At 42.7% G+C, this 21,258-nt stretch overlaps 1 long non-coding RNA gene across 1 annotated transcript; it reads right to left on the bottom strand.

Annotated features, from left to right (window-relative positions):
• Window positions 1-6,774: 6,774 nt before the first annotated feature.
• Window positions 6,775-20,838, bottom strand: LOC141918944 (uncharacterized). Its single transcript, XR_012621846.1, has 6 exons — window positions 20,804-20,838; window positions 16,968-17,144; window positions 13,021-13,115; window positions 12,647-12,765; window positions 8,450-8,646; window positions 6,775-6,843 (listed from the first exon to the last, which is right to left on the bottom strand). It is a non-coding gene; the product is annotated as an uncharacterized LOC141918944 (long non-coding RNA).
• Between the last annotated feature and the right edge of the window lie 420 nt (window positions 20,839-21,258).

The raw sequence follows: 21,258 nt of genomic DNA, 5'->3' as shown, positions 1-21,258 counted from the left end.
CTGTAAAGAAACAGAGTACTCCAATTCCATGGGATTGCTTTACTTGTAGAGTTTCACCATGAAATTATTGAATAGCTCCATACCTAAATGTAAGAAGTCAGCTGTAATCAAGTAAGTAAAACATACCATTAATCAACAAACTTTATACAATTAAGTACATTACAAATATGGATGTCTGAGACTCACAGCCTTGCAACAAAACATGAGCAGCCAGTTCATGAACATCTCCCAAACCAACCAAAGCCACAAGCAATGACCGTAAGGAGTGTATTACAAATTTATCGTGCTTGCAATATACTCCCCCCCCCCCCCCGCCTCAGTCCGAATGATTTGCACTCAGCTCCCAGGTCTACTTTTTTCTTAATTCTGCCAGCCTCTGGGGAAGGAGAAGGCGCATGTACCAAGACCGCTGCGCCCTCCCGCCGCACAGCGGCACCCAGGCCGACCCCCGCCCGCCCAGGCGCTACTCACAGCGCTGCTTGGGCTCTATGAGCTTCATGGGCGCGTCCAGGAGGCGGCGGAGGCCGGCAGGACCCTGGGCGCCGCCCGACGCGGGACACGGCACAGCACGGCACGAAGATGCCGCCCGCCGCCCGCCCGCGTTTGTGCCGGGCCGCCGCTCCCCGCCCGCCGCCGCCCCATTGGCGCAGGGCGGGCCCGGCCCACGCGGCAGCGGGGCTGTGCCCGGGCGCCGCCGCCGCATTGGCCGGCACCGGGGGCCCTCGCTCCGCCCGCCCGGGCCGCCACCGGCGGGGGGGAACGCCCGCGGCGCGGGAGCCGGGTGGCCGCCAGCCCCGGCCGGGCGGCGATCTGCAGGGTAGGACCCGCGGCCGCCTGACAGCGGGGCCGATGGCGACGCCGGCCCGGCCGGGCCGCGGCAGCGCCGCACGGAGGGGGCCGCCCCGCAGTGCTGCCGCGCTGAGCCCGCCGCGCTCGTCACTTACGTGGCCTGTGCCGCCGGCCCGAGTCCACCCTCCGGCGCAGCCGGCATTTCTTAGCCACGGAGCCGTGGCTGAGCGGCGGCAGCTCCGGGCGGAGCAGCAGCGGGTGCGGCGCCTCCTCGCAGCCGCCGTGGCTCAGCGGCTGGCTCGGGGGGTGGAAGCCGTTCTGCAGCAGCCCGCCGAGCAGCGAGCAGGAGGCGGCGGGCGATGGCGGCCCCGCCGGGGCGGCGGGCTGGGCACGGAACGGCTCCCCCATGGCGGCAGACCTCTCCCCTTTGTCTCCCGGCTCAGCTCCGGCTGGGCGCGGTGGAGCCTCCGCTCATGCAGGCGCCCGTGCCCGCAGCTCCGAGCGCTGGGGATGCGGCGCCCGCCCCCCGCCGCCGGCAGCGCACGGCGCAGGCGTCCTGCCCGCAGCGCGCTGCAGAGGGGCGGCCGCCGTCCTCCGCCGGGGACACGGCGGCGACCCCCCGCCTCCCCAACGCCCGGCTAACGTGCGCGTTCCCGGCCGCCGCCGGCACCTGCGGGGCTCCGGGAGCGCGCCGGGGGGGGGGGCGCTGGGGCGGCCCCCACTCGCACGGTCCCCCCGGCAGCCGGCACCCCTGGCCCCAGTAACCGGCTGCGGGGTCATTTTCGCTTCAGGGCACCCACCCGCACGCTCCTGTGACTCGAGGTGTGCCTTGTACCCCGCACAAAAAGTTACTTGGGCATCAGCATCAACGTTCAAGTTTTTGTCTGCGTAGTCACGTTGTTTCCTCAACAGCTTAGTGGGGCTAGTGTGACCTTGAATGCGTCTGACCTCGTGCTTTTTTAGTATCTTGGCTTTCCCTGTGCAGCACTGGTAATCCTGTGACACTGATTTACTCTCTGACCCTTGAGACAGCCAAGTGTAAAAACACCATTTTCTGAATGAAATATATTAAATATCAAGTGGACATAAAACCGGGTGAGCTGTGCTGCGGTGCCATGCGTGTACTTGAAAAGAAGCGGTAATTGAATTCTGGCCCTGCACATGAAGGTCATTTCTTCACACAAACTGCCAGTCCCTACATGGATGATTGTTCTTAAACTAAAACCAGGTCACATCGTCTCTCCTCCTTACACCTAAAATTAGTACAGGACACAGGCCCTCCCCTGAAAAACACCTACAAAGAATGAAGAGCTATTCTAATTGCCTCCAGAAAGGGACATTGTATTAAGCAACTGCTTCCTAAGAGGTAATGTGACATTCTCTCCCCTTCTGGGCTAGGGACACAACATTATATTTAGGTAACTGGGAGCAAGCCACAGAAAAACAGGCGCATGAAGCTGGGGAAATGAAGAAAGCACGTTTGAGAACAAAGAACAAGTAGAATTTTCTTCCTAAAAACCAGTAACTAGTGTTCTGATGATTAAAACACTCCAAATTTTCCTTTTCCTCATATCCTAATGCATAAGCAACTGCTGTAATTGCTAGCCCAAACGCGATTGCCCTGAAGAGGGCAGGAAGGCAAGCATGCTATGTATGTTTACTGCTAGAAGGAGCTGTAGTGCTTCCAAACCTGTGAAATTCTTTGAGAACTCCCTAACTTACTGAATTATGTTTAAACTAAAAACAAGGCGGCCGCTGCCTTGACTGGCAGGGACCTTCATACCACTTGTTAGCAGTTCTAGGCAGCTGGCTGGTTACGCTTTGCCAACTTTCCTTGTTAATTCAGACCTCTCAGGGCATGAGGAATCCTTGCTGCTCTGTCCCCAGCTGGCAACGGTTGCCCCTTTCTCTATGTCTGACACAGAAACTGACTCCACAACCAACCCACCCGATGCAGAACAGGGGATCATTCCTGCAAATCTGTTTTTCTCTGCAACTGCAGAGCAGACAGATAGGCAGTTACTGTATCTCAGCTGAAGGGTGGCAACTTTTTACCTTAGTGCAACAAAAGGAAGTCACCTTTAACTGCACGCTTACATTCCCTCGTGGTAGGATAGCAGCCCACTGGCTCTGCAATGGAATACAGTACCTGTTTCAAGTGCTGTGCTCAATTTCAGGCAGTAAACTTCTGGAATGACTAACAAAGGATTAAATGAAAACATCAAGTTTTAGTCTAGGAAATGAAAGATTTGAAGAGATATTCAAATCTGGAACAGCTAACAGCAAAGGAGATATATCACAGTTGCTGAGAAACTAGAAGGAATTCCTAAGCAGTAACTGCAGTAAGGGAAATTCACTTTAGACTTCAGGCATTTCCTAGAATGAAGTTAGACAAGCATTAGACTGCACCGGAAGACTCAACTGTCCATTGCCGCAATTTTTTAGGAAAAATTAAATATCTGTGAGGAACAGTCTAGGTTGAGCTGATCCTGACTTAAAGCAAGGAAAAGGCATGGCCTAGACACCTTACTGAGGTTCTTTACAATCTTTTATTTCTAATTAAATATTTCCCTAATATTTTGCTGTAAATATTGCACAATTATGCTCAGGTCACTGAAAAGTTCAGGGGCAGTGTAGACCAATGGCACATAACAACAACAAATGTCACATCAAATAATGCTGGAGAAAATAAGAAACAGAGCAACATTAAAGACGGTCCAAATCAGTTGACAGGTTTTATGTACAAGGACAGATGAGTCCTTGTGAGTGAGTCCTCTAAGTGAGCAAGTTTCCCTGATCTTGTAAGCTCTCCAGCACGAATGGAAGAAAACACTTTCCTAACATTTTGTATTGTTGTGGAAATATCAAGTTTCAGACCAAGGTGCTGCTTTATCAAAACAATTTCAGACTCTTGTACTGGCGAATATCACATGAACTGATTTCTGCACTGCAAAGTATCACCTTTTACATATAATTTTTGTTTACACTTGTTGAATTTTGGAATGAAAGGTTTTACATACCCTCTTCAGTTCTGATTTCAGAATTCTTCAGCTCTTCTGCAATGTAAACTAAGACAACGGGAATAAAACTAGAGTGTTTGATGTATTACGGGATCATCTGTAAGGGTTTAAAATGAAGTAATCTCATGTTCTCAGGTGTATATAGCATTGCTTGTTCTGGGCACAAGCAAACTACAGTGCAATCCATTTGGCATTCAGGGCAAAAAGACCTGAGCCTTTTGCATTAATAAAGTTGAAACTGGGAGCATATGAATTGTTCACCCTATTCTGCATCATCTGTGAGCCACAGGTAGAACCACAGTACAGCTTTTCATGAACTCATTGCCTGATGTAGACACCCTGTGCTCTTCTCATATTCTACACTGGAGCTAAATTGGTGATGTGAAGGTCTCACATTATACTTAGTGTTTGAAAATCTGGAATGTCTTAGAAAACACAATCCAGAAGAGATATGATGGAAGTGATAATGTCACCTCTTCAAAACAGGACAAAAAGCAGAAATAAACTATCCTGCTACTCTCACAGTTGAGCCATTGGCTCAAGACCTGCTGTCTGCTGGTTTTTTATCCATACTATTTATGAGATGATGCATCACAGCACAACTGGCTGAAAGCAGGTATTGTTTTTAAGAGGTACTGCACTCTCTTGCCTTTATACCACAGATACACATTCAGTATATTACTGTCTACTCTACATCCCTTTATATTAATTTCTGTATATTTTATATATATATAAGTTGTTGCAAATCAAGAACTAGGTAGAACTACAACACCCGTCAATGAAGTCATGGCATGTATTACAGGTTGAATTTCTAACCCTTTGGTGCAACCAAAGTGAAGTTTTCCTCTTCCTTTTATCCTAACTTTATAAATAAACCCTGTGAGCCACTTCAGTTTTCAGTCTAACCTGCAAGACAACAATCCAGGTAGAGATGCAATATTGGCAAACAAAATTGAGGATGCTTACAGTTCTTTCAATATTAACGTTTACTCAGGATTTCTGTTTTCTTTTCTGAACAGGAGTAGGTGGAAACTACTTGCTTATTTTAAAATATTTTCCTATATATTTCACTAGCAATCTGGTGGGAAGAGGACTACAAACACGTAGTACACTGAAGAAATCCAGGACACAAATGGACTCAGAACAGTGAACAAGTCTGCTACACTGACTCACTGCATATTACACATTTGCACAGCAAACACTTCCTGGATTATTCCATCCCCGCCTGCACTTCAGACTCCCATCTTTTTGTCACCTCTATTTATTTGTTTATAAACACAGAGAGCCAGGCTGCAATTCTCTAACTCTACAAGTCAGCTTCAGCAAACTAATGACTACCCTGGGCTTAAGATACTCTGCCACAGGATCAAATATGCTGTGCTCCAGCCCTTACAGTTTCAAAACCAATGGAACTGAAAAAAAACCCCAAAACCCAAACCAAACCAAAACACCCTTTCAGGCATGTTATCACAGGCAACCTGGCCTGAAATTTTTAGGCTCGTCCTCCCTCATTCTGTGGACCTCCTATGTCCTTGGTCTGAGACTAAGCTAAAATAAGCACCAAACAGGTGCAGTCCACAGGTAAATCCATTACCCAAGAACCAAAAAAAAAATCTTACAGAGCACCAGTGGTGTTATTCTAATTCAAAGCCATGCAGATACAAAGCTTTGGTCGTATTTTGGAGAGAAGTAGCATGTACACATCTTCTCAATTTACACAAACTCTATTAACCAATGCCAAGAGTGTAATGAAACAGACTTCTGGCACAGCTGCTGGCAGATTTATGTTCAAGGGGTTGCTGGCACTCTGCCATTTCTGTTTACATTTCTATTCTATGTTTACCCTGTTTCTATATTACAGGAAAGTCATACTAGTTCTTATTCATTTTTTCCCCTTTGAAAATAAAGCAAATACAGTACAGCTTAATAAAGTAACATGAAAATATTAATAGCATTTCTTGCAAAAAATCAGATACTGTTGGCTTAGGTATATTCACATATCACATGTATCAAAAGGAAAGAACCACATCTAGGAGTTCAGTATTTCTTCCTAATTTCTTTTCAGAACTGGGAAAAAAACGTACTAAAAACAACTAGCCTTAGGTAGACACCTGTTTGGAATATGTTTTAATGCTCTTTCTCCCTTTAAATTGCAGGACTAGAAGACTAACAGTCAAACATAACTATATAATGACATATGATAAATGTGTAAATCAAACGGGACAAAACCAGCTCTAAAACTGTGTAGAATTCTTATCTGGAAAATGCAATGACAAAGTACTTAGAAAGGGACCCAAAGTGCTCTAGTATTATCAGTGCCATCACAGGAAAGCTAAGCCTTACTATGACAACAGCTAGCTAGCACGAGAATTCTGCTTTCCCCCAACACTAACGCATCTGAGAGGGGAAACTGATTGCAGATGATAGAGGAAGTGAAGGGCATAAATTTAGTCATATGCCTAAATCTTTGCCAGATTGAGGCCAAGAAAGATTATATTGAGACCATCAGTTCCTTTCCTTTTCTCCCCACCCACCTCCCAGTGCAGGCTCCTTTCAGTTATGCCTTCTGTGACACTTAAACAAAACCTGTTGATTTAATAAAAAGCCCGGTTCCCCTGCACAGAGTTGAAGCTCATCTCCCCTTCACTTTCATCAAGGATGAGAAAGATGGAGAAAGGCACTCCTGTCTAAGCGGGAGTTTAGCTTTGGCAGTCTGAACAGCCCTCAGGAGGCGTGTTCTTTCACTTCACTGATGACAAATAGGGCATAGATAGATCTCCTGGCCCAAGTGCCAGGCTGAATGTCCAGGAAAGGCGGTATGAACGCTACCTGGAAAAAGCTGTCTGGACTAGAACATAACAACAATAGCCAAGACTAGGGAATAACAGTCAGAAGAGTACACAGGTGTATCCTGGTCTTACCAGCCTGCCCATCCCTGCGGCCAGACTTTGTCGTGGCCCAAGTGGTTTCTACAGTTATTCTCTGGCAGTGCTGAGATGTGGTTAGAGATTGTGGTTGCCGTCTTTCATCCCAACTGAAAAAAAGCATGCAGCAGTCACAAAACAGCAAGAACCTTTTCCTTCTAAAGCTTTTCCTGCCGATACCTCTGTTTCTCTGTGTCCAACTAGACAATCACAACTTAATTTGCAGGTGCATTTACTCTCCACAACTTTAACTGATCCCTGGCAGAGCTGTTGGTTGCCCATCTTTGGTAGGAAACAAAAACCTTCAGTGCCTTAGTTCAGACATTTCAAATAAACTCCACAAATTAGTAAACATTTAGAATCTAGTCCTTGATTATTGCTTAGGATTACAAGCCAGTGAAGATAAAGTAGGTGTTAAGAGGTGAATCATCTTTTTTCCATGCCATAAGTTCTATTCTGCAGAGAGTTTGTAAAAAAGGAAAAGCCAGGTAATTGATTCAAACTATTAGGTATGTAAAAAAGCTAAAAATCTCATTTCAAATACACTGTCCTTTGCTCCCATCCACTCTACCTTGTACCTAAGTATTTGGCTCAGTGTACTGCTGCTTATCTTTAACTATCAAACTTAAATATACAAAATGTAATTGAAAAACAGGCAAGTTAACAACCCAGAGATTGAGAATTACTGTTCATCATCATAAAAATGATCGTAACAAGTGACAGAGCATTTGGTAGAGAGAACTTGGTAGAGAAAAGCCTTTGTTCCTGACTGCTCCCCCACAGACAATTACCCTCATGTATGTAAACATACTGGTTTTGCTCGGCTGAATGTCTTCACTTTTTTTTCCAACTCAGCATTTTTATATGGACCTTCATAATGCCATCAGGAGGGAAGTAACAGCTTCAAAACAAGCACTTTGAAAGACAGTAACAGAATGGCTGACAATTACAAAAGACTCTCTCTTCCTTATTCAGCACTACCACATCTGAAGAGGAGGAGAAACTGGTTCTCCTATCAGTACTCAGCTGCATGGAGGTTTTTCACTTGCGTTGGTCTGTATTCCCAGAGTTTAAATGCTGACATGAAATTCCCATGGATATTAATGATTATGAATCAGATAAGAACAGGTGTTATTGATTAATTGTAATTTAGTGGGAAATAACCACTTCTCAATTTTTAGTGATGAATAAAATTTTATTAGCAAGCGGCGAGTGAGCAGAACAGCGCTGGGTGTGCTGGGAGTCTCTGCTCTACCAAGACACAGACCTTACAGGACAGCACTGAGTCCCTTTATAGTGTAGGCTTCATCCATATTCATGATGGGCGTACCCTGAGGGGTCTGCAAAGTTGTAAACAAGTTTCCCGGGCTTTTCTCCTGTTTTCGCGGGCTTTTCTCAGGTTTCCGTCACAGAAGGGGGGATGACTCAGCACAAGTGTTTTTGTAGTGGCTTGGAGATGGGGGCCATTTTAGCTCCCTTCTAACAACTGATTTTAACAATAGAAACTATATACATATATCTTATTTCTTATTTACATAAGAGAATTACAAAACTGTTCGGCCACAACATCCTGACTACAACTTCTTTTTCCCCTTGAGATTTGAATAACAAATACCATATATGTTTTATTACAACAGGGAACCAGACTTTCTATGTCTGTATGTGGAAGAGGGAAAAAAAGCATCTCTCTGAACTATTCTAGCTAGACATACATACCTCCAAACCAGACAAAACTGGCTTACTCCTCTAACCCAGGAGGGAACACACAGTGTCCATCAGAGGCTAGAAAGGTCACAGAGCTTCTATTTTCCTTCTTCCAAACTAGTCCACAGATGGGAATCGGTGCAAAACAGAAACACACCACACCTTTGGTTTTGCTCCTCAATCACCTTCAGTAGCAGGGAAGTGTATGTCTGAAAGAGCATTTAAGCACAGAGTTAAGTCCAAACACCACAACTAATCTAGAGTTAAGACTTTAGTACTTGAACAACATGACTTTGCTTTCTGATAGATAAAACAAACATTTGCTTAGGTTTTTGATGCTGAACAACATTTAATATGTCCTTGTGAAATCAAGCTAAAACCACAGACAATAAAACTCAAATGCTAATCTTTTTAAAAATACCTTTTTTATCCATGTTTGCAAAGAATCAGAGTCTTGTGTAGGAAGGGGCTGTGCTATAAATGACAAATGTGTTCCTAAAGGCTCCAATTACCTAGTAACAAAGAAGGGAAATAACCAAACATTATGCTAACATTGGGTTGGTTTGCCATAGTTACATCCTCTGATGTTTCTGTGACTGGTGACCTTTCAGAATAAATACTACAGGGAATCGTCTGTTCTGTGAAATGCATTTCCTTTTGTTCAAGAGGCCAATTTAGTGCTTTCAGGTTTTCACAAGGTCAATACAATCTATGTACACACAAAAAAAGAAAAACAGAACTACACAGACTTCTGTCTTTTCATTAGATACACTGTGAAAAAAACCCAAAACAATAGAAAGGAACTTCCAGGATCTCTCCCACACAGAAGGCAACTTGCATTTCACTGCAGGAACCTTAGTGTCACCAAAATCTTTGTTTTCTTGCAATAAAACATAACTAATACACACACTTGGTCTAATGGGAATTTAAGACTCAAAGAGACCATCTGGGTCATTGAAACAAGTTCTCTGAATCAATGATTAACCTGAAAGGGTCTAAGAAACATATATGCCAAGTACCACAGAGCATAGATGATGTTCTATTATCTCACAACGTATGACTGAACACCTTGGGACCAAAGCATTATTTTGACACACATAAAGTCCTAATTATACACATTTATCATTCTTTTTAACCCAGAATGGTAAAACAGACTCCTTGATCTCATGAACACTGCTAATCAAATTTGCTGTATTTATCCTTAATTTTGACAGAGAAGTCAGATAAAGAAGCCTCGGAGTTACTTTGGTGCCAGACATTTCACACACGGGAAAAGAAAACAAAAGCATTGTGTAACTCCTGTACAACAGGAGACAGAGATACCTTTTTTGTTTACAAAACCTCGGTATATCCACTGAAAACAGAACTGATAGTGCTAAGACATCAACCCCTCATACTTTTTGTCTGACTGCTCTATATGTGGCAAGCACCAACTGATTTGCGTTTCCTCCCTTTATAAAATTTACTTAAAATACCAAAGGAGACATCTATCTTAATTTCATTTCCTCTTAGAAGGGAAAAAAAAAAAAAAAAAAAAAAAAGAAAGAAAGAAAAAAAAGAAAGAGAACAAGCACACAAACCAGACAGGAAGGTACAGCTACCCCTGCTGCAGTGGTTATGAGGCATCAGTGGTCATGGATTGCAAGTGAGAAAATCCCCACAAATTACATGACATGATCTAGTCTCCATTCACAAGCACAGCTGCAATCTAGCATAAGCTGGAATTGATACGCCTGACCTAAAATCCTAAACCAAGAAAAGCTGCCTGATTTATGACCTCCTTATTATTGCCAGTTTTCAGTCCTTAGATCCTCCCAGAACATATAAACTAAACAACGCACACATAAACCAAGTAATTTTTAGCATGGATTAATTCCCACATTTTGAAGCAAATGCAAACAGCACTGGATAGACTGTTTTCATAGGAGTAGCAAAAACTACCTAATCAATTAAAACATTAAAAAAATATATATATATGAATTTCCTGCAGAGAGAAATAGGCTGGAACCCTACTTTCACTGAATGAGAAAGTCTGTGGTTAAAACATAAAAAAAATATTCTCTGCCCCTATTAAATTTGATTGTAAGCAGACTGATTTCAGTCACAGCACAGACTGGCATAAGGAAAAAGGAAGAAGACATAGTTCTACATTTAAATACTTTGCACTAATGTAGTGCTCTGTACCCACAGGTCTTCAGACACTTCATAAAGTGTGAATAACTGCTCTTCTCATCTCCCATTTAAAGAAACAAAAGCAACAATGCTAAAACAAAAAGTAGTGAGAGAGCTGAGAAAGGACTTGCAGACAGGTCTCACCTCCAAACCGAAACACGTATTTGGATCAGTTTGACCCAAAATGAAAATTAAAATATCCATGCCCCCCAACTGGAAAATTCAGTTGCAGTATTCCAGAGTCATTCTCCGATTTTTAACTCATTTGCCTAGGCAGGATCAGTGCTGACATGGAAATATGAGAGACTTCTGTTTGAAAAAATCAGAATATCCTGATTTTCTTAAAAGGAATTCCCATTTTTCTCAGCCAGTCACAGATTCAGGAAACACCTTCAGTTCCTGAGAAGTTGTATTCTCAGCAAAATTGGCTATTAATTTAGCAATGCTTTGCGTTGGCCGATTAGCAGTCAAACCTACATTTCATCAGACAGAACATGCTGTCTTCTATTTGATATGGCAGAGCCCTGGAAAGACTCCTCCTTCATGCTGTTTATTGAAAACAGGATCCATTTAGGTATAAAAACCAAACAAACAAGCAAAAAAAACCTCTTGCAGTTTCATCAAGTTAACTCATCAGTATTGGCTTCTGTGATAGATAGTAAACTATTTATTCATCAAATTCAGTTAAAACAATGGAGAAGTAAATCACCACCTGAGCTATGTAAAGCTAATATTGCTACATTGTATAAAACTAACCGACTAACAGCAAGCGCTTAGCTTAACTAACATAATAAATCAAGGCTGTGTAGGGGGTAGGTAGAAGATATAGTGGTGCGTCCTTATCAGAGCTTTAACAGAGACATGTAGAGACAAGAGGCAAGCAGAGACATGTCAGAGAACTACAGAGGCTGCGCAGAACCTTGGGGTGAAAAGTTCAACGGCGAGGAAGAGGAGATACTTCATCTCTACGACCACTATTCAGGACTCTGCGACCACCGCCCAGAACTGTTGAAGTTTACTGCGCAGAGAAACCTCATTAAAATATGAAGCGGGGGTAGGCGGGGATAGATTATGAATATATATGAGAGTTTCATTAATATACATCACTTTGTAACACATAAGCAAGACGAAAAAACTTCGAAAGTGCGCGCCGTTGGTGGAGTTGAACTCCCCGGCCGCCCAGCGCTGTTTTGCTTGTTGCCGCTTGCTAAATAAACAATTGGAATTTTTATTGGCCCTGTCTCACATCAATTTGAGAATTTACCTATAACAGCTTCCTTTGTTGAAGTGCCTTGAGCCCATTAGAAACATACACCTTCACTGACATCTTGCTGTTCTGCTTGGGAAATTCAGCAAAAAGCTACCTATTTATCTTTGCATGTACATCCACATAAGTTATGTCAGCTGGCTGTCACCAGTGTGACCAAAGTTCTAGGCACACAGGTTACTGACCTCAAAACACGCTGTTTGAAGTCCTTGTTTGATGTAATTTGTGTTATTCTCTACGTCAATAGCTATTTCATCTGTTGTCTACTATATTTACAACTGAACAAAATAAAGAGAATAGAAACTATTACTCAATGCAGTTTTCCTTAGACATTCTCCTGTCTCACTACAGGAATAATTTCAGCTATGCTAGCAAATATCCTACCTTTTAAGAATAAGGATGTATAGGTATCTGCAATGAACATGAATAATTTCTAATGTTATTAAAAACTCAAAATTTCCAATTTAAGAATCATAGTTGAGAAACATGAACACCTCACAAAAATGTGCCTGACTTTCCTCTTCATTACTTCAGCTGAAAATCATTAAGAACTACTACAATAAAATCATGCTCCATATTTTCACTGCACGATGAACATGCAACGTGGAGGTAGTATCTGACTTTTTTTAGGGAAGAGTGTACGTATAGCCAAATGAAACTGCGTTCCCAGCAACCAATAACACTGAACTTTGATATGAATTAATGATACAGAGGAAGGGCAGGAACAAAGGGAACTGGGGGGCAAAGGGGAAGATAAGCAACAGACTTGCCTAAAAAGAGGCCAGAAATCCCAAACTTGTGGTCTGTGTTCTCTTCCCATCAGAGGCAGGCATGGGCATTAGCTGTGGTTTCAACAGATCAGACCTGCATTGTGATATTCCCTTACAAACTGCAGCCAAGGAGGAGGGGCAGGGCAGGGAGAAAAAAAGAAAGAGAACAGAGACAGGGGGTTACAGCCAACAATACAATATATCCATCCCAAGCAAAGATGGCATGGATCTTCCCATCATCCCCATGTCAATGTTCTCAATAATATTCATCAAACAATTTATTAAGAATTCTGAGGTGAAAAGTTTGTTCATAGGAATGTTCCTGTGATGAGGCTTTAATAAATCACAGTTCCTGTATGGAAAGAAATACAGACCACATTAGACTTCCCTTGTCAAAGTTCACTGCTGAGATTCTTGGTGGCCACAGCTGCTTTAGACACCCAGTAGCTACTACAGCATTCACCTAAAACTGAAACCAAAACATCAGATAAGAAAAATTGGCATGTGTAACACATACTCAAGCAGCACTGTGGCATAATTTGCAGCGTATAGCTACATTTGTTATACCTGAAATCAAGCCTCATGTTTATTTGTAACAGCAATAGCCATCTGATTAAAAAAATAATAAAACTATAGCATCTATTTCTGAATCATTTGTCTTGGATAATTAATTTGCCAAGAGCATGAGTCACCCAGTTAGAAATGAGTTAGAAAATTACTCATTTCTAACTTTATACTAATATTATCCTTAAAATAAAAGGATTCCTCCCTTACCCCTAAATTGTTGCATGTTTTGTTTCTTTTCACAATGCCAAAATCTGCTTTATACAGAATTTTTGGATTGTTGGAATAATTATCTTAGGTTTATAACGCCATTCACCCAGAAAGATCTTACGGTGCTTTATAAATGTCTGTGTATTCTTCAGTGCACCCACATACATGATGCAGTACATGACAGTACTTGGCAACACTATACAAAAGCACCTGACTGGAACTGCAGTCAGATCCTATAATCTGTTGAAACAGCAAAGGGAAACTCAGATGCACAAAACTGAATTACTAACAACAGAATTTTGCTGTTTACAGCTCAGTTTTTGCAAAATGGGGTTTATTCTGACTACAGAGGGTCAGATCAGCCAGTGCTTGGTAACACTCATCATTTCAGTGGAAACCTTTCAATTTCTTCAGATTTCAGCTGTGAGCAAACTTTCAGTAAGGAAGCCTGGCCTGCTTCAAAACTCTTCTCATCCTTGGCTGCAGCATGTTGTGACAACATCAGGGCAGCATTAAATGGAGAACTTTATGCTGAACAACATTTGGAAATACTCTCTCTAACTCTGCAAGTCTGGATATGCCCAAAGGCTGCAATCCAGCCAGCCTCCTGCATATTTGACTCCTTGCTGAAGAATTGCCAAAGATGCAACTTCAGAAGCAATTTAGCCAATCTAAGACTGCCTAATAGATGAGAAGCAGCCCTGCTCTTTTGTCCCACCAGCATTTCTGCCTGCTCTTCTGCTGTCCCAGCACCTGTTTGGCCACATGGATCTACTTGCTGATTTGGCTGAAAATAATGGTATAAAAACATGTTTAAAAAACTAGCTGCTCATTAATCAACCCTTTGAGAAGCAACAGAGACTTCATGAGTTTTCATCATCTTTCATCTGCTGGTGCACTTTCAGGGAAGAAGACTGTGCTTCTCTTCAAGGACTGCAAAGAACACTGTAGTCCCATCGCATGGCACAAATACAGGCTCTTCTTTTCAGGAGTATGACTTCATTCTATGCAGGGCAGATGTCTAGTGTGTATTAAGCTCCCTGCCTTCTGTTTTTCCTACAGGATGGGCAATGGCCAGCCTGAAATACCTCTAAAATATAAGCTTACAAAAGAAAAGAAAAGGAAGATGAGCTCAGACCAAAACAGGAAATGCCCTGGGCCATTTGTTATTGTCAAAGAGCCATTATTTTCAAGTCCTTTAAAGATGTGACTGGTTAAGAAATTTGTTTTCTAAATGTTAATTCCTTGCCCTTTTATCATGCTTTAGGATAACTGTGTTACCCAATATTAGACATTAAATTTAACATCTAAACTAAGAGGCTAGAAAGCAAGGTTCCTCCAGGGGGCAATTCAGGTTATGGTTATATTGCTTAGCTGTACCATGTAGCATAACTGGAAAGAACAAGATTTTAACTTAGGCCTGAAACTATTCTGAGCATTTCTCACCACTGGCTCTACAGGAAGCCCAAGTTAAAACATCTGAAGGTCAGTGGCATGACTATCCCACTCCAGTCACATCTTCACTTAAGTTCAAGGAGAAGCCCTGAGTGCCCAAAACCATGATGACATTCCGAGGAATGGTACATAACATCAGACAATGGCACTAGTTTCTGAGGTCAAGACAGACAGTTGACACTTGCCAAGGATAAAAGAAGCTCTGTCTTGGGTGTCAGAGCCAGAAAGATGAGTAATACTACACTGAAATACTGTAATGGCTGCACTGTAACATATCCTGCTCCTTGGATTTAGCCCATGTTACATGAGCAGTAAGCTTCTTACTCTTGAACCACATCTTTTTGAGGCACCTTATATTTTTGAGACACAGAAGTGTCCAGTCTTCTGGCTTCTACACAGAAATATATATATATATATATATATATGTACACACACACCCCCCTTTAGTGGAGATCTTTCAGTTTCTTCAGCTATCAGATAAATACCTGATATTTATTTAGATATATCTTGGTATCTTGGCCAGTTTCCCCATTTCAGAATGGCATGACTCTAGATATGTATTGACTTCATGTTCCAATTTATTTATCTTGTTAAGCTTCTAGTAAGAGGACAGCAACAGTTGAGAATGTAACGAGCAACAGAATGCCTTTGGTAAAGTTTTCTGGGCTGTTCTGAGGGCTCTGGGACCATTAGACAGCTGTTTACAGCCTCTGTTTTACATAACACTACAAAAGAAGAAACAGTATTCTCAAAAAAGTAATCCTAAGGATTAAAGCTTGAATTTCTTACACCATGAAGAATTTCCATAAGCAGCCTGGAACTGAAATAAAACTTCTGAAACCTCAGTTGAAATAAAATTCAAACATATGTTTCATTTCAGGAAAGTCAATCCTGAGATTTTTACCTTTAAATAATGGTTACCCATGTTGGTATTTACACAGCTCTGTGGATGATTGAAAAAGAATCAACAACACATGGAGAGAAATAGTTTTACTAGTAAGATTTGGAATTCATGCCCAGCCCTTAACCTGGAGGTTTCAAGCTAACATACTGTCTGCAAAAAAAAATAATTAACATCATGTATGGCAAAAAGTGCAAAACAGGCCTAGTCCCAGACTTAGAGATAAAAAGACATTATGCAAATATTTGCAGAACATAGGCATAGGTTTAGAAATTAAAAAAAAAAAAAAGAAAAGAAAAAGAAAAAAGGGGACATTTTAGGGAACCAAACAATATTTGGATACACAGTTCAAACACCCTTCATGAAATATAAGCAGCACATATAAAAAACATTTTCTGAAGTAGCCAGTGTTCCTGTACTGTATCTGTCCTTCTGCATTAACCATACCACTCTATTTTTATGTCCAAAGGATGTAACCTTGAAACCCATAGGAAAACTAAGATGGCTGTGTGAAAACAGCGGCAAAGCTCATACTGACTTCTCTAAGTACAGGATTCGATTTATTATTCCAGCTGTATAGCCATTTCTAACAGTATGTCCTGAGACATCGGTAGAATGTCGACTAGGAGAGAAGAATATTACACACCTAGTTGATACCAACCGTCACTCTTTCTGCTTGTGCTTTCTATGGCAAGGTTTTCAGTTATGTGATTACCAGTAACTCAAAAATGCCTGGTTTACATGATTCAGCATGATCACAACCCAAAGTGAGACAGTGTACCGGCTCTGGCTGGGATGGAGTTAATTTTCTGGGGCACATCACAAATGCCCCAGAAACTATATTTAGCAACCAGTTCTACGGAAAAGCCATCTATGCAGACTTTTCTTAAAAATAAGACAGCACGCAATTTAAGAGCAGTCATCTTTTCTTGTATAAATACACTTTCACAAAAAAACCTTTGACCATATATTTTTTAAACAATAGTTTTACTATTCACAACATGTATCTTAAATACCTGATAGCTAAGCTATTTGCTACATGACTATGAATCAGTCAGACAAAACAGACTGAATGTTTTGACATTTGACAACAAATTGCATCAGACATTGACACTGACAAACAAAATGAATCAAACAGACAAAACATTTACAGGACAAATACTTGTGTCACAATGTGAAAACAGTTCTTACCATTTTCTCCAACGGAGGCCACTTTTGCTGTTACATTGACTACTGTGATACTGTGTTGTTTGGCCTGATCAGCCAACTCCTGTCTAAATGCTTCAGCCCCTTTCAGCAATAAAGAAGTAAAATACTTAGCCATCACTGGTGGTCTTACAGCATCTGTGCCAGAGTTACAGAAAGACCCTAGAAAACGCAGAAGAAAAATAAAAGTTGGGCTTTTTTCCCCTCCAGTTAGTAAAGCTTCAGTTTCCTTTGGTAGTAAAACATATAAATATATATATACGCACATAAATACACAAAATATTTCTCAATTATTATTCATCTTGAGAGTCTATTAAATTTTACTCCAGATTGGCAGTTTAAATGAGTAGGGTATGTCACAGAAACATTTAAGAAACATACTTTATCATCATTTATGCTGTGATGATGTTAAAAAGCTCCTGCGAGGTTAAGAATGCACTGTATTAGGCAAACATGAGTACAACTGCGCTAATGGAAGGCCCTAATGATCCTGCCTTGAAAAGCTTCCTAATCATAGTAACAAAAGATTTAAATGGATGGATGGATGGATGGATGGATGGATGGATGGATGGATGGATGGATGGAAAAAATATACAGCACACTAATACTGAAAAAAACTGCATTACTAATTCCTCAAAATATCCAAGCCATTCACTTATTTTAGTTGCTAGAGCCAGTATAGAACACTATTACTGTGAGGCACTTGGTTACACACGCTTCTTTAAGAGCTGTTCGAATTAAAGTGACCTGAGAACCTAAGTACACTCATACACTTGGTAAGCGTAATGATCCAAGACACACAATTATGTTTTCAGGTACATTTTTAAGCCTGTTGATGAGAGATAGAAGTTTCTGATTTCAAAATGCTAGATCTGACCTTCAAAACAGTAATCATTTATATTACCATATTGCAGAGAATAATTGATTTTGAAACTATTTGGTTTAATTACAAGATTAAAAGGTTGGTTAAAGCTGAAATGATCTCTTTAGCTCATCAGAGAATTATGCAATAAATCAAAGGGTAGAATGAATAACCAGGGTGGAGGGAGAAACAGCAATAGCTTTTTTGTCTCAGTTGCACTCTTTCCAAGGACTAAGTCTTGAGTTATTCAAATTGAACAACATACATCTTAGTAAATATAGTTCAAATCTTCTCCTATGTAAAACAATACAGCTCCTGCTCAAGGAGTAATACTATGTTTGCCATGTACATGCTTTCAAATGAAGCTATGAAGATTTGAAAATTATATGCTGAGCACATGTAGCACATTTTTATAACACAAAACCCTGTCATGGGACCAGGTGGCCTCAATGCATCTATGAAAAGCACACATGCAGCAGTACCTAAACATGCCTTAACACAACCATGCCTCCAGCTGTGAGCTCCCTGTCTCTTCTCTTCTCAGTGAATGACTTTAAACGACCACAGGGCAACAGGCAACCCCAACACCTTACTTGCCACAGCAGCCAGCCCTGGCGCTGGGAAGCTGCCAGAGGCCAAGTGTCAAGGCCCGAGTCCAGCACCAGGCGCTATGGCTTGCCTCCAGCAGCCCATCAGCGATCCCCTCCTTCCTCCCCAGGCCCCCGGCTGGCTATTTCACACTGCCATGTGCTGCTCAAGCCCCCTCTTTGCCGGTGGGTCTGGGATTCATTTTCCAGACTGTATTTTATGCTTCCAGAGCACCTCAAGGGAGCGGCCTCATGACCATCCGCCAACTCCTTCCTCCCACCCTGCCCGAACTCCCGCAATTACTCAGTTAACCAAATTACCCACGAAACAGCCGCAGCATTTGGAGGCCGGCGGCTGGCAGAAAGCCCCTGCCCCTGGGGAAAGGGCCCCGACTACAGATACCGCCGGGGACGGCTGCGGCTCCGGCCCCACACCGCCGTGGGGCTCCAGCCAGCCACCCCCCACCCTGCAGGGCTGGACCCCGCCTGCTCCCGGCCGGGGACGCCCAGCCCCGCTCAGATCTCCCGGGCCTCGACGCCGTCACCTGCCCCCGGGGTGACGCCTCCGGAGCTGGGGAGCGCCCACAGCAGCCCCCAGGCCGGGCGCCTTCTGCCGGGGCTGGGTGCGAGGGCCCGGCGGGGTCGGGGCGGCGGCGGGGTGGTCTGTGGCCTTGCTTCGCGCCGAGGCGGCTTCCGCCAGCGCTGCCGGGCCAGCGGGGCCGGTGGGGCCTTGACGGTGGGGCCGAGGTGCTACGGCTGGACGTTACGGCGGGCCTCGCGCTCCGGACCCCGTCACCTTGTCTCCCGTCGTTAATTTGACGTAAGTTCAGGTCCCTTTGAAGGAAGAGACGCTGTGCTGGCCGACTGACACCGGACTGCAACGTGAATATCGTCTGCTTGCCAGTGACTGCCTCTGCGCCCCTCGGTTCAAGGGAAGGCTTGAACGTATGCACGCTGATGTACAACAATTACACGGACAAACTCAAGTCATTTTTCTCTTAAGTTTGTGCCTTTAAAGCTAATCTTGAGCAGGAAACAAGCAAATAGTTGAAGAATTGAAAGTCAGCTGTGGAAAAAATATATTGGATGAACTGGGAAATGTGACACTGAAGAAGCAGCTTATTGCTTAAAAGACATAAAGGAAAATATACCTATATCAGTAAAGAAGAATGCACAAATCAACAGCCTGCAAAGTCATGAGTTCACAAAATCAGCTGTATATGACTTAGAAATAATGTCACCTGAAGGCAACTGATGGCACGGGGCCAACGAGGGTACCACTATATAGGTTCAAATTAAAGGCAGTGTGAAATGCACCCACAGGACTGTGCAAATCACAAGATAAATGACACGCACTGCCCTGAAAGACAGGTGAAAAGGGGCTGATATGGCAGACTACCAAGAAGGTAACGCAGCACACCATTTTCCTCCAAGGCACCTCTGTGACAAGGAACGGGAGCTTTCCTGCCAGTCAGCTCCAAACAAGCCCTGCAGAAGAAGGACTCTCCTCCAACCAGGATGGGAAGGCAGTGCTGTCAGGGCACAGGGAAGCGCAGCAGAACCAGGAGTGCTGAGGGGAAACTGAAGTGCTTTGTCAGTTCCCCGGGGAAGATGAGTTGAGTACAAAGACGCTGAAGCCAGTTCTGGTTTGGCTGCTGCTCAGATGTGCTGAAGGATGCTGGGCCAAGTCCCAGAAGTGTTGACTGTGTCTCTAATTTCTTCTGACAGCAGTGTAAAAGCTACCCGAGATACGCTGTCTCAGAGGGCATCATCTCATCACTCTGATGAGGAGACTATCCACAACTTTTCAATCCTGTCCCAAATATAAGGAGCATAAGTTTCTAAGGGTAATGACGAGAGCTGTAACAAGTAATTCATAAAAAAAATCTTTTCCCCTTGTAGAGTGGCAACCTTGCTCCACAAGTTATAGAGGACTTAAAAAGAAACATAATCAAATTTCAGGAGCTAATGAGTTAACACTTTTGGCAGCAGATATTTTTGTTGCAACTGGCTGTCCTTGCACAAACTACTTTAAGGAGAATATATTGGTGAAAAGCCATATAGGTTATTTACATAGATAGAGTTTCATCATCTCCCACTCCAAAACAGGCTGGGTTGGTTATGCTGATGTAATGTTTTCTTTATCATGGTTTGTGTGAGGCTAGGAGCACATGTTAGATTGTGTTTTGCTCTTTTAGTATGTTGATGGTAGTCCTTTGAGATACTAGTTTAAATTACGCAGCATGTGCAGTATTTTAAAATCAGTTTCAGAAATCTAATATTCAAACAAAACCAAAATACTGCTTGTACTATGAGCTTTGTTATGCCCCAAGTTCTGCAGAAAACAGCACCCAACATTTTTAGGAATATACCTTGAAAAATATTCCGAGAAGATCTTCAGTTTTCCTTTTCAACAAGTAGAAGAGAACAACTTTCAGGTTTGCTCACAGGAGCTAATTTTCCCCTTTATTTGAGAACCATTCTCAGTCCCTTCCTGGTATGAAAAAGGTGGTTTGGCATTAGGTTAGTTCAGTAGTTTGAATTCACTGTTCTGTTCAGGATAGAACTAAAATACTTTTTAAAAAGTTAGCCTAAGTCTTAAAGAATGTCTACAAGAGCTTTTCGGTTTTGTTTGGCAAGCAATTTCAAATCCAAAATCGCATCACTTTCTGCTGTTAAAACACACCGACTCTTGCAACATGGCCTGCATCTAAACTGAAATCAAGCACACATCTTTTACTGATACGACACAACCTCTGTTTAACGAAAGATGGGATATAATCTTAAAGACAACCTCATCAAAGCAGCTGATACAGGATCTGTGTAG

Source organism: Strix aluco, unplaced genomic scaffold, assembly GCF_031877795.1.
Source record: "Strix aluco isolate bStrAlu1 unplaced genomic scaffold, bStrAlu1.hap1 HAP1_SCAFFOLD_86, whole genome shotgun sequence".
NCBI classification, from domain to species: Eukaryota; Metazoa; Chordata; class Aves; order Strigiformes; family Strigidae; genus Strix; species Strix aluco.
The sequence above is the reverse complement of the archived record's forward strand: the minus strand, read 5'-3'. Positions and strand labels throughout refer to the sequence as shown.